Consider the following 10,898-nt stretch of genomic DNA (forward strand, 5'->3'; position numbering starts at 1 on the left):
AAGGGGTGGGGGTGTGTGTCTATTTGTCAATAACAGCTGGTGCGCGATGTCTAATATTAAAAAAGTCTTGAGGTATTGCTCGCCTGAGGTAGAGTACCTAATGATAAGCTGTAGACCACACTATCTACCAAGAGAGTTCTCATCTGTATTATTCGTAGCCGACTATTTACCACCACAGAACGAAGCTGGCACTAAGACCGCACTCAACCAACTCTATAAGGCCATAAGCGGCGCTCCTAGTGGCCGGGGACTTTAATGCAGGCAAACTAACACATGCAACACCAGCATGTCACATGTGCAACCAGATGGAAAAAAAACTCTAGTCCACCTTTACTCCACACACAGAGATGCATAAAAAGCTCTCCCTCGCCTTCCATTTGGCAAATTAGACCATAATTCTATCCTCCTGATTCCTGCTTACAAGCAAAAACTAAAGCAGGAAGTACCAGTGACTCGCTCAACACGCACAATGAATGAAGTGGTATACTCCTCAATGCCATTGGATGAATCCCGGGAACATATTCCAGTCTGTGCTAGCAAAACAGTCCTGTAGTGTAGCATCCGCGGATGGCCTACCTTCAAACTCAGTGCCTCTTTGCTTGACATCATGGAAAAATCTAAAGAAATCAGCCAAGACCTCAGAAAAAAACTTTTAGACCTCCACAAGTCTGGTTCATCCTTGGGAGCAATTTCCAAATGCCTGAAGGTACCACGTTCATCTGTACAAACAATAGTACGCAAGTATAAACACCATGGACCCACTCAGCCGTCATACCGCTCAGGAACGAGATGCGTTCTGTCTCCTAGAGATTAACGTACTTTGGTGCGAAAAGTGCAAATCAATCCCAGAACAACAGCAAAGGACCTTGTGAAGATGCTGGAGGAAACATATATAAAGTACTAGACTCTGATGTGTGCCACAGAAAGTATTTGACTCAAGCCACAAAATGAAGGACATTAGAAGGGAATTCTGGCAGTGGGGAGGTTTTCGGCACAACACCGGCAATTAAGAATGTGAGGCTCAATTAAAGATGTTGCAGAACCGGTGGTTTTTGATGCACCACTCCCTTCTGCCCAGTTTCCCGGATGTTGCTATGGCAATCAAGCTGTTTTTATCATCCCTGTAATTGCCTGCGGAGAGATCGTTTTCTAAACGTAAACTCATAATGAACTACCTAAAAGACATTAGGCTGTCGGTCTGATATGAGCTTTCGAACACCTGTGGAAGCTCCACTCATTACACTGGCGCCGTCGTAGCCTTGACAACACATTTGTTCACCGATATCCCTTTACTTTCAATTAGTATATAAAATGTTTTGTTGACATAGTGGGAAATCAATAACTTAATGTTGGTTGCCAACGAACATACCATAGAGTGAATCATGATTTTACCATTTTCGGCAACCTAATTCAGTGCAGTGGAAAAGTACTTGCCTCCTTCTGATTCTCTGTTTGCATTTTTTTTTGTACTTAATAAAACTCTTCCACTCTTCCACTGTGACTATAAAGAGGAGAGATGCTGGGGCTCTTCCACTGTGACTATAAAGAGGAGAGATGCTGGGGCTCTTCCACTGTGACTATAAAGAGGGGAGATGCTGGGGCTCTTCCACTGTGACTATAAAGAGAAGAGATGCTGGGGCTCTTCCACTGGGACTATAAAGAGGGGAGATGCTGCGGCTCTTAAACTGGGACTATAAAGAGGGGAGATGCTGGGGCTCTTCCACTGTGACTATAAAGAGGAGAGATGCTGGGAATATAAAGAGGAGAGATGCTGGGAGTCTTCCACTGTGACTATAAAGAGGAGAGACACTGCGACTATAAAGAGGAGAGATGCTGAGACTATGAAGAGGAGAGACGCTGGGACTATTCCACTGTGACTATAAAGAGGAGAGACGCTGGGACTATTCCACTGTGACTATAAAGAGGAGAGATGCTGGGACTATTCCACTGTGACTATAAAGAGATGCTGGGACTCTTCCAATGTGGCTATAAAGAGGAGAGATGCTGGGACTCTTCCACTGTGACTATAAAGAGGAGAGACGCTGGGACTATTCCACTGTGACTATAAAGAGGAGAGATGCTGGGACTATTCCACTGTGACTATAAAGAGGAGAGACGCTGGGACTATTCCACTGTGACTATAAAGAGGAGAGACGCTGGGACTATTCCACTGTGACTATAAAGAGGAGAGATGCTGGGACTATTCCACTGTGACTATAAAGAGGAGAGATGCTGGGACTCTTCCACTGTGACTATAAAGAGGAGAGATGCTGGGACTCTTCCACTGTGACTATAAAGAGGAGAAATGCTGGGGCTCTTCCACTGTGACCATAAAGAGGGGAGATGCTGTGGCTCTTCCACTGTGACTATAAAGAGGAGAGACGCTGTGACTAGAACGAGGAGAGATGCTGGGGTTCTTCCACTGTGACTATAAAGAGGAGAGATGCTGGGACTCTTCCACTGTGACTATAAAGAGGAGAGATGCTGGGACTCTTCCACTGTGACTATAAAGAGGAGCGATGCTGGGACTCTTCCACTGTGACTATAAAGAGGAGCGATGCTGGGACTCTTTCACTGTGACTATAAAGAGGAGAGATGCTGGGACTCTTTCACTGTGACTATGAAGAGGAGAGATGCTGGGACTCTTCCACTGTGACTATAAAGAGGAGAGACACTGTGACTATAAAGAGGAGAGATGCTGGTGCTCTTCCACTGTTACTATAAAGAGGAGAGCCACTGTGACTATGAGGAGAGATGCTGGGACTCTTTCACTGTGACCATGAAGAGGAGAGATGCTGGGACTCTTCCACTGGGACTATAAAGAGGAGAGATGCTGGGACTCTTCCACTGTGACTATAAAGAGGAGAGACACTGTGACTATAAAGAGGAGAGATGCTGGGACTCTTCCACTGTGACTATAAAGAGGAGAGATGCTGGGACTATAAAGAGGAGAGATGCTGGGACTCTTCTACTGTGACTATAAATAGGAGAGATGCTGGGACTATAAGGAGGAGTAATGCTGGGACTCTTCCACTGTGACTATAAAGAGGAGAGACGCTGTAACTATAAAGAGGAGAGATGCTGGGACTCTTCCACTGTGACTATAAAGAGGAGAGACGCTGTGACTATAACGAGGAGAGATGCTGGGACTCTTCCACTGTGGCTGTAAAGAGGAGAGATGCTGGGACTCTTCCACTGTGACTATAAAGAGGAGAGACGCTGTGACTATAAAGAGGAGAGATGCTGAGACTTTAAAGAGGAGAGACGCTGGGACTATTCCACTGTGACTATAAAGAGGAGAGACGCTGGGACTCTTCCACTGTGACTATAAAGAGGAGAGATGCTGGGACTATAAAGAGGAGAGATGCTGGGACTATAAAGAGGAGAGATGCTGGGACTCTTCCACTGTGACTATAAAGAGGAGAGATGCTGGGACTATAAAGAGGAGAGATGCTGGGACTCTTCCACTCTGACTATAAAGAGGAGAGACACTGTCACTATAAAGAGGAGAGATGCTGGGACTCTTTCACTGTGACTATAAAGAGGAGAGATGCTGAGACTATAAAGAGGAGAGACGCTGGGACTATTCCACTGTGGCTATGAAGAGGAGAGATGCTGGGACTCTTCCACTGTGACTATAAAGAGGAGAGACGCTGGGACTATTCCACTGTGACTATAAAGAGGAGAGATGCTGAGACTATAAAGAGGAGAGACGCTGGGACTATTCCACTGTGGCTATAAAGAGGAGAGATGCTGGGACTCTTCCACTGTGACTGTAAAGAGGAGAGATGCTGGGACTATATAGAGCAGAGATGCTGAGACTATAAAGAGGAGAGACGCTGGGACTATTCCACTGTGGCTATAAAGGGGAGAGATGCTGGGACTCTTCCACTGTGACTATAAAGAGGAGAGACGCTGGGACTATTCCACTGTGACTATAAAGAGGAGAGACGCTGGGACTCTTCCACTGTGACTATAAAGAGGAGAGATGCTGGGACTCTTCCACTGTGACTATAAAGAGGAGAGATGCTGGGACTCTTTCACTGTGACTATAAAGAGGAGAGATGCTGGGCCTCTTCCACTGTGACTATAAAGAGGAGAGATGCTGGGACTCTTCCACTGTGATTATAAAGAGGAGAGATGCTGGGACTCTTCCACTGTGACTATAAAGAGGAGAGATGCTGGGACTCTTCCACTGTGACTATAAACAGGAGAGATGCTGGGACTCTTCCACTGTGACTATAAAGAGGAGAGACACTGTGACTATAAAGAGGAGAGATGCTGGGACTCTTTCACTGTGACTATAAAGAGGAGAGATGCTGGGACTCTTCCACTGTGACTATAAAGAGGAGAGACACTGTGACTATAAAGAGGAGAGATGCTGGGACTCTTTCACTGTGACTATAAAGAGGAGAGATGCTGGGACTCTTCCACTGTGACTATAAAGAGGAGAGATGCTGGGACTATAAAGAGGAGAGATGCTGGGACTCTTCCACTGTGACTATAAAGAGGAGAGACGCTGGGACTATAAAGAGGAGAGACACTGGGACTCTTCCACTGTGACTATAAAGAGGAGAGATGCTGGGACTCTTCCACTGTGACTATAAAGAGGAGAGACGCTGGGACTATAAAGAGGAGAGACACTGGGACTCTTCCACTGTGACTATAAAGAGGAGAGATGCTGGGACTCTTCCACTGTGACTATAAAGAGGAGAGACGCTGGGACTATAAAGAGGAGAGACGCTGGGACTATAAAGAGGAGAGACACTGGGACTCTTCCACTGTGACTATAAAGAGGAGAGATGCTGGGACTCTTCCACTGTGACTATAAAGAGGAGAGATGCTGGGACTCTTCCACTGTGACTATAAAGAGGAGAGATGCTGGGACTCTTCCACTGTGACTATAAAGAGGAGAGATGCTGGGACTCTTCCACTGTGACTATAAAGAGGAGAGACGCTGGGACTCTTCCACTGTGACTATAAAGAGGAGAGATGCTGGGACTCTTCCACTGTGACTATAAAGAGGAGAGATGCTGGGACTCTTCCACTGTGACTATAAAGAGGAGAGACGCTGGGACTCTTCCACTGTGACTATAAAGAGGAGAGATGCTGGGACTCTTCCACTGTGACTATAAAGAGGAGAGATGCTGGGACTCTTCCACTGTGACTATAAAGAGGAGAGACGCTGGGACTCTTCCACTGTGACTATAAAGAGGAGAGATGCTGGGACTCTTCCACTGTGACTATAAAGAGGAGAGATGCTGGGACTCTTCCACTGTGACTATAAAGAGGAGAGATGCTGGGACTCTTCCACTGTGACTATAAAGAGGGGAGATGCTGGGACTCTTCCACTGTGACTATAAAGAGGAGAGATGCTGGGACTCTTCCACTGTGACTATAAAGAGGAGAGACGCTGGGACTCTTCCACTGTGACTATAAAGAGGAGAGATGCTGGGACTCTTCCACTGTGACTATAAAGAGGAGAGATGCTGGGACTCTTCCACTGGGACTATAAAGAGGAGAGATGCTGGGACTCTTCCACTGTGACTATAAAGAGGAGAGACGCTGGGACTCTTCCACTGTGACTATAAAGAGGAGAGATGCTGGGACTCTTCCACTGTGACTATAAAGAGGAGAGATGCTGGGACTCTTCCACTGTGACTATAAAGAGGAGAGACACTGTGACTATAAAGAGGAGAGACGCTGGGACTCTTCCACTGTGACTATAAAGAGGAGAGATGCTGGGACTCTTTCAACGGTTCCACTGGTTACAGTTTCCCACTAAAGCACTTTGGTAAAGCACATTGGGGGTATCCCAAATGGAACACTTTACAGTGCACTACTTTTGACTAGGGCACATATGGACTTTTGAGGGCCAAAACAAACCTATATACGTACCAGGTAAAAGAGAGAGACAGTATGGAACATGTACGTTAAAATAAATATATAATAATTTAGATATAGTAGTTACAGTTTTTTTCCTTTCCCATCGCTGCAACTGCCGTACAGACTTGGGAGAGGAGAAGGTCGAGAGCCATGCTTCCCCTGAAACACGACCCTGCCAAGACGCACTGCTTCTTGACACACTGCTCACTTAACCCGTAGGCCAGACGCACCAATGTTTCGGAGGAAACACCGTATAGTTGGCTACCGAAGTCAGCGTGCACTAGAGACTAGTTTACTACTGCTGAGTGAAGGGGCCCAGTGTGAGACTAGTTTACTACTGCTGAGTGAAGGGGCCCAGTGTGAGACTAGAGACTAGTTTACTACTGCTGAGTGGAGGGGCCCAGTGTGAGACTAGTTTACTACTGCTGAGTGGAGGGGCCCAGTGTGAGACTAGTTTACTACTGCTGAGTGAAGGGGCCCAGTGTGAGACTAGTTTACTACTGCTCAGTGAAGGGGCCCAGTGTGAGACTAGAGACTAGTTTACTACTGCTGAGTGAAGTGGCCCAGTGTGAGACTAGAGACTAGTTTACTACTGCTGAGTGGAGGGGCCCAGTGTGAGACTAGAGACTAGTTTACTACTGCTGAGTGGAGGGGCCCAGTGTGAGACTAGTTTACTACTGCTGAGTGAAGGGGCCCAGTGTGAGACTAGAGACTAGTTTACTACTGCTGAGTGAAGGGGCCCAGTGTGAGACTAGAGACTAGTTTACTACTGCTGAGTGGAGGGGCCCAGTGTGAGACTAGTTTACTACTGCTGAGTGAAGGGGCCCAGTGTGAGACTAGTTTACTACTGCTGAGTGAAGGGGCCCAGTGTGAGACTAGAGACTAGTTTACTACTGCTGAGTGGAGGGGCCCAGTGTGAGACTAGTTTACTACTGCTGAGTGGAGGGGCCCAGTGTGAGACTAGAGACTAGTTTACTACTGCTGAGTGAAGGGGCCCAGTGTGAGACTAGTTTACTACTGCTGAGTGAAGGGGCCCAGTGTGAGACTAGTTTACTACTGCTGAGTGAAGGGGCCCAGTGTGAGACCCATTCATTGTGATGTAGGAGTATTTTTAACACGGTGTAGCTCTCAGACTACCATCCTTATTGACCCATCAGGCTCTCGGGGTCTCTTTGGGTCTCTTGTCACATGAAACCACTAGGCTGCCTTGTGGTGTGTTGTCCCTCCACATTGTTAGATGTGACTTTGGTAAGACTCTCATAAAAAAAACCTGCCTGTCAGAGCAAAAGTGGGCTTGTGACTGCCAGAGGGCCAGAGGGGGTGTGTCGGAGGGGGGGGGGAGCAGACCAATCCAAGACAGCAGATCCTGTAATTAGCACTAGCCCAGAGGGGCACCAGGACAAAAGACATCTGTAACTCACACACAAAGGACACCGCGGAGCTGAGCCCTGACTAGCCCTAATGCCAACCCAGCCTTCAGCGCCAGCTTCGTTCAGCAGAACTCTGTACTGACGTCTGTCTGAACCATGGACTGCAGGACCTCCGCAGGGGAAGAGGGCAGGGTCCAAAATGTATGTTTGGCTCCACCAGCCACTGAGGCAGGTAGATGAAAAATAATCTGATTTACCAGCCCAAACATAATTACATAAAAAAAAAAACTGACGACCGTGCTTTGTAATGTTTCTAAAACAAGAAATGTATTAGTAAGAATGTGGATGTGGATGTAATCATGTGGATTATTGCTCAATTTTATTTCATTTTTTGTGACCCGAGTCTTTAAAACAAAATTTCAGACGAGGACTAAATGTTCAGCTGCCCCTTTAACTGCGGGAGGGGTTACCGTGGTAACGGGGCCCTTACAGTCATGTCAGCTATTAGTTGAAGCGGTGGACTCATGCTAACATTGAAAAACAACCAGGCTTGTGAACAAAACAATGTAACTAGGCAAGAAACACAAAGATAAAGTCTCACTTAGCTGACTTGAGTAAATTAGACAGCCTGCTGTGCCTCTGCCAGCACCTCCAAAAATGAATCTATCTGCGCTTCACTCACAGTGAGCAAAGCTGTTGGGGTCTAGCAGCTATGAAACAAAACAGCAGAAATACTTTGAAAACAGCTACTTAAGCATTTTTCTGCTAGAAATCGCAACTTGCACATTTGCTCATTCTTGACTTTTGACTGTATTTATTCGCAAATGAGATTGTAATGCTCACACTGTAGAGCCCTGCACAGATTGACGACCCGCAAACATATAGATATTCTTACCCGCCAATACCTAAATCTACCCGCATTTGGTGGGTGTTAATTTTATGCCCTGGACGAGGGTGGTGCTGGTTTCCTTCTACTCAGAACGACCACCTAGCCCCCTCCACCCTCCTCCTCTCTCTGCCTACTCTGAAAACATCATAAGGTCACAAAACAGGCCTGGGCTGGCTCAGAACATCTGGAACAGCGCTCAGCTCTGTGGGGAACAGCAGCCTCTCTCTGCTCTGTGGGGAACAGCAGCCTCTCTCTGCTCTGTGGGGAACAGGAGCCTCTCTCTGCTCTGTGGGGAACAGCAGCCTCTCTCTGCTCTGTGGGGAACAGCAGTCTCTCTCTGCTCTGTGGGGAACAGGAGCCTCTCTCTTCTCTGTGGGGAACAGGAGCCTCTCTCCTCTCTGTGGGGAACAGGAGCCTCTCTCTTCTCTGTGGGGAACAGGAGCCTCTCTCTGCTCTGTGGGGATCAGGAGCCTCTCTCTTCTCTGTGGGGAACAGCAGCCTCTCTCTGCTCTGTGGGGAACAGCAGTCTCTCTCTGCTCTGTGGGGAACAGCAGCCTCTCTCTGCTCTGTGGGGAACAGCAGCCTCTCTCTGCTCTGTGGGGAACAGCAGCCTCTCTCTGCTCTGTGGGGAACAGCAGCCTCTCTCTGCTCTGTGGGGAACAGCAGCCTCTCTCTTCTCTGTGGGGAACAGGAGCCTCTCTCCTCTCTGTGGGGAACAGGAGCCTCTCTCTTCTCTGTGGGGAACAGGAGCCTCTCTCTGCTCTGTGGGGAACAGGAGCCTCTCTCTTCTCTGTGGGGAACAGCAGCCTCTCTCTGCTCTGTGGGGAGCAGCAGCCTCTCTCTGCTCTGTGGGGAACAGCAGCCTCTCTCTGCTCTGTGGGGAACAGCAGCCTCTCTCTGCTCTGTGGGGAACAGCAGCCTCTCTCTGCTCTGTGGGGAACAGGAGCCTCTCTCTGCTCTGTGGGGAACAGCAGCCTCTCTCTGCTCTGTGGGGAACAGCAGCCTCTCTCTGCTCTGTGGGGAACAGGAGCCTCTCTCTGCTCTGTGGGGAACAGGAGCCTCTCTCTGCTCTGTGGGGAACAGGAGCCTCTCTCTGCTCTGTGGGGAACAGCAGCCTCTCTCTGCTCTGTGGGGAACAGGAGCCTCTCTCTGCTCTGTGGGAAGCAGCAGCCTCTCTCTGCTCTGTGGGGAACAGCAGCCTCTCTCTGCTCTGTGGGGAACAGCAGCCTCTCTCTGCTCTGTGGGGAACAGCAGCCTCTCTCCTCTCTGTGGGGAACAGGAGCCTCTCTCTTCTCTGTGGGGAACAGGAGCCTCTCTCTGCTCTGTGGGGAACAGGAGCCTCTCTCTTCTCTGTGGGGAACAGCAGCCTCTCTCTGCTCTGTGGGGAACAGCAGTCTCTCTCTGCTCTGTGGGGAACAGCAGCCTCTCTCTGCTCTGTGGGGAACAGCAGCCTCTCTCTGCTCTGTGGGGAACAGCAGCCTCTCTCTGCTCTGTGGGGAACAGCAGCCTCTCTCTGCTCTGTGGGGAACAGGAGCCTCTCTCTTCTCTGTGGGGAACAGGAGCCTCTCTCCTCTCTGTGGGGAACAGGAGCCTCTCTCTTCTCTGTGGGGAACAGCAGCCTCTCTCTGCTCTGTGGGGAGCAGCAGCCTCTCTCTGCTCTGTGGGGAACAGCAGCCTCTCTCTGCTCTGTGGGGAACAGCAGCCTCTCTCTGCTCTGTGGGGAACAGCAGCCTCTCTCTGCTCTGTGGGGAACAGGAGCCTCTCTCTGCTCTGTGGGGAACAGCAGCCTCTCTCTGCTCTGTGGGGAACAGCAGCCTCTCTCTGCTCTGTGGGGAACAGGAGCCTCTCTCTGCTCTGTGGGGAACAGGAGCCTCTCTCTGCACTGTGGGGAACAGGAGCCTCTCTCTGCTCTGTGGGGAACAGCAGCCTCTCTCTGCTCTGTGGGGAACAGGAGCCTCTCTCTGCTCTGTGGGAAGCAGCAGCCTCTCTCTGCTCTGTGGGGAACAGCAGCCTCTCTCTGCTCTGTGGGGAACAGCAGCCTCTCTCTGCTCTGTGGGGAACAGCAGCCTCTCTCTGCTCTGTGGGGAACAGCAGCCACTCTCTGCTCTGTGGGGAACAGCAGCCTCGCTCTGCTCTGTAGATAGCAGCAGCCTCGCTCTGCTCTGTGGGGAACAGGAGACTTGTTCTGCTCTGTGGGGAACAGGAGATATTCCACCCTCATTCAAAATACACATACATTCCAGAGGTGGGAGAATGGTTCAGTCCATCCATTGCTCTGTGGGTTATGACTCAGTGTTGTAAAAGATCACAGCCCCTAAGGAGAGAGAATGGTTCAGTCCATCCATTGCTCTGTGGGTTATGACTCAGTGTTGTAAAAGATCACAGCCCCTAAGGAGAGAGAATGGTTCAGTCCATCCATTGCTCTGTGGGTTATGACTCAGTGTTGTAAAAGATCACAGCCCCTAAGGAGAGAGAATGGTTCAGTCCATCCATTGCTCTGTGGGTTATGACTCAGTGTTGTAAAAGATCACAGCCCCTAAGGAGAGAGAATGGTTCAGTCCATCCATTGCTCTGTGGGTTATGACTCAGTGTTGTAAAAGATCACAGCCCCTAAGGAGAGAGAATGGTTCAGTCCATCCATTGCTCTGTGGGTTATGACTCAGTGTTGTAAAAGATCACAGCCCCTAAGGAGAGAGAATGGTTCAGTCCATCCATTGCTCTGTGGGTTATGACTCAGTGTTGTAAAAGATCAC

Source organism: Oncorhynchus mykiss, chromosome 20 (genome assembly GCF_013265735.2).
Source record: "Oncorhynchus mykiss isolate Arlee chromosome 20, USDA_OmykA_1.1, whole genome shotgun sequence".
Classification (NCBI taxonomy): Eukaryota; Metazoa; Chordata; class Actinopteri; order Salmoniformes; family Salmonidae; genus Oncorhynchus; species Oncorhynchus mykiss.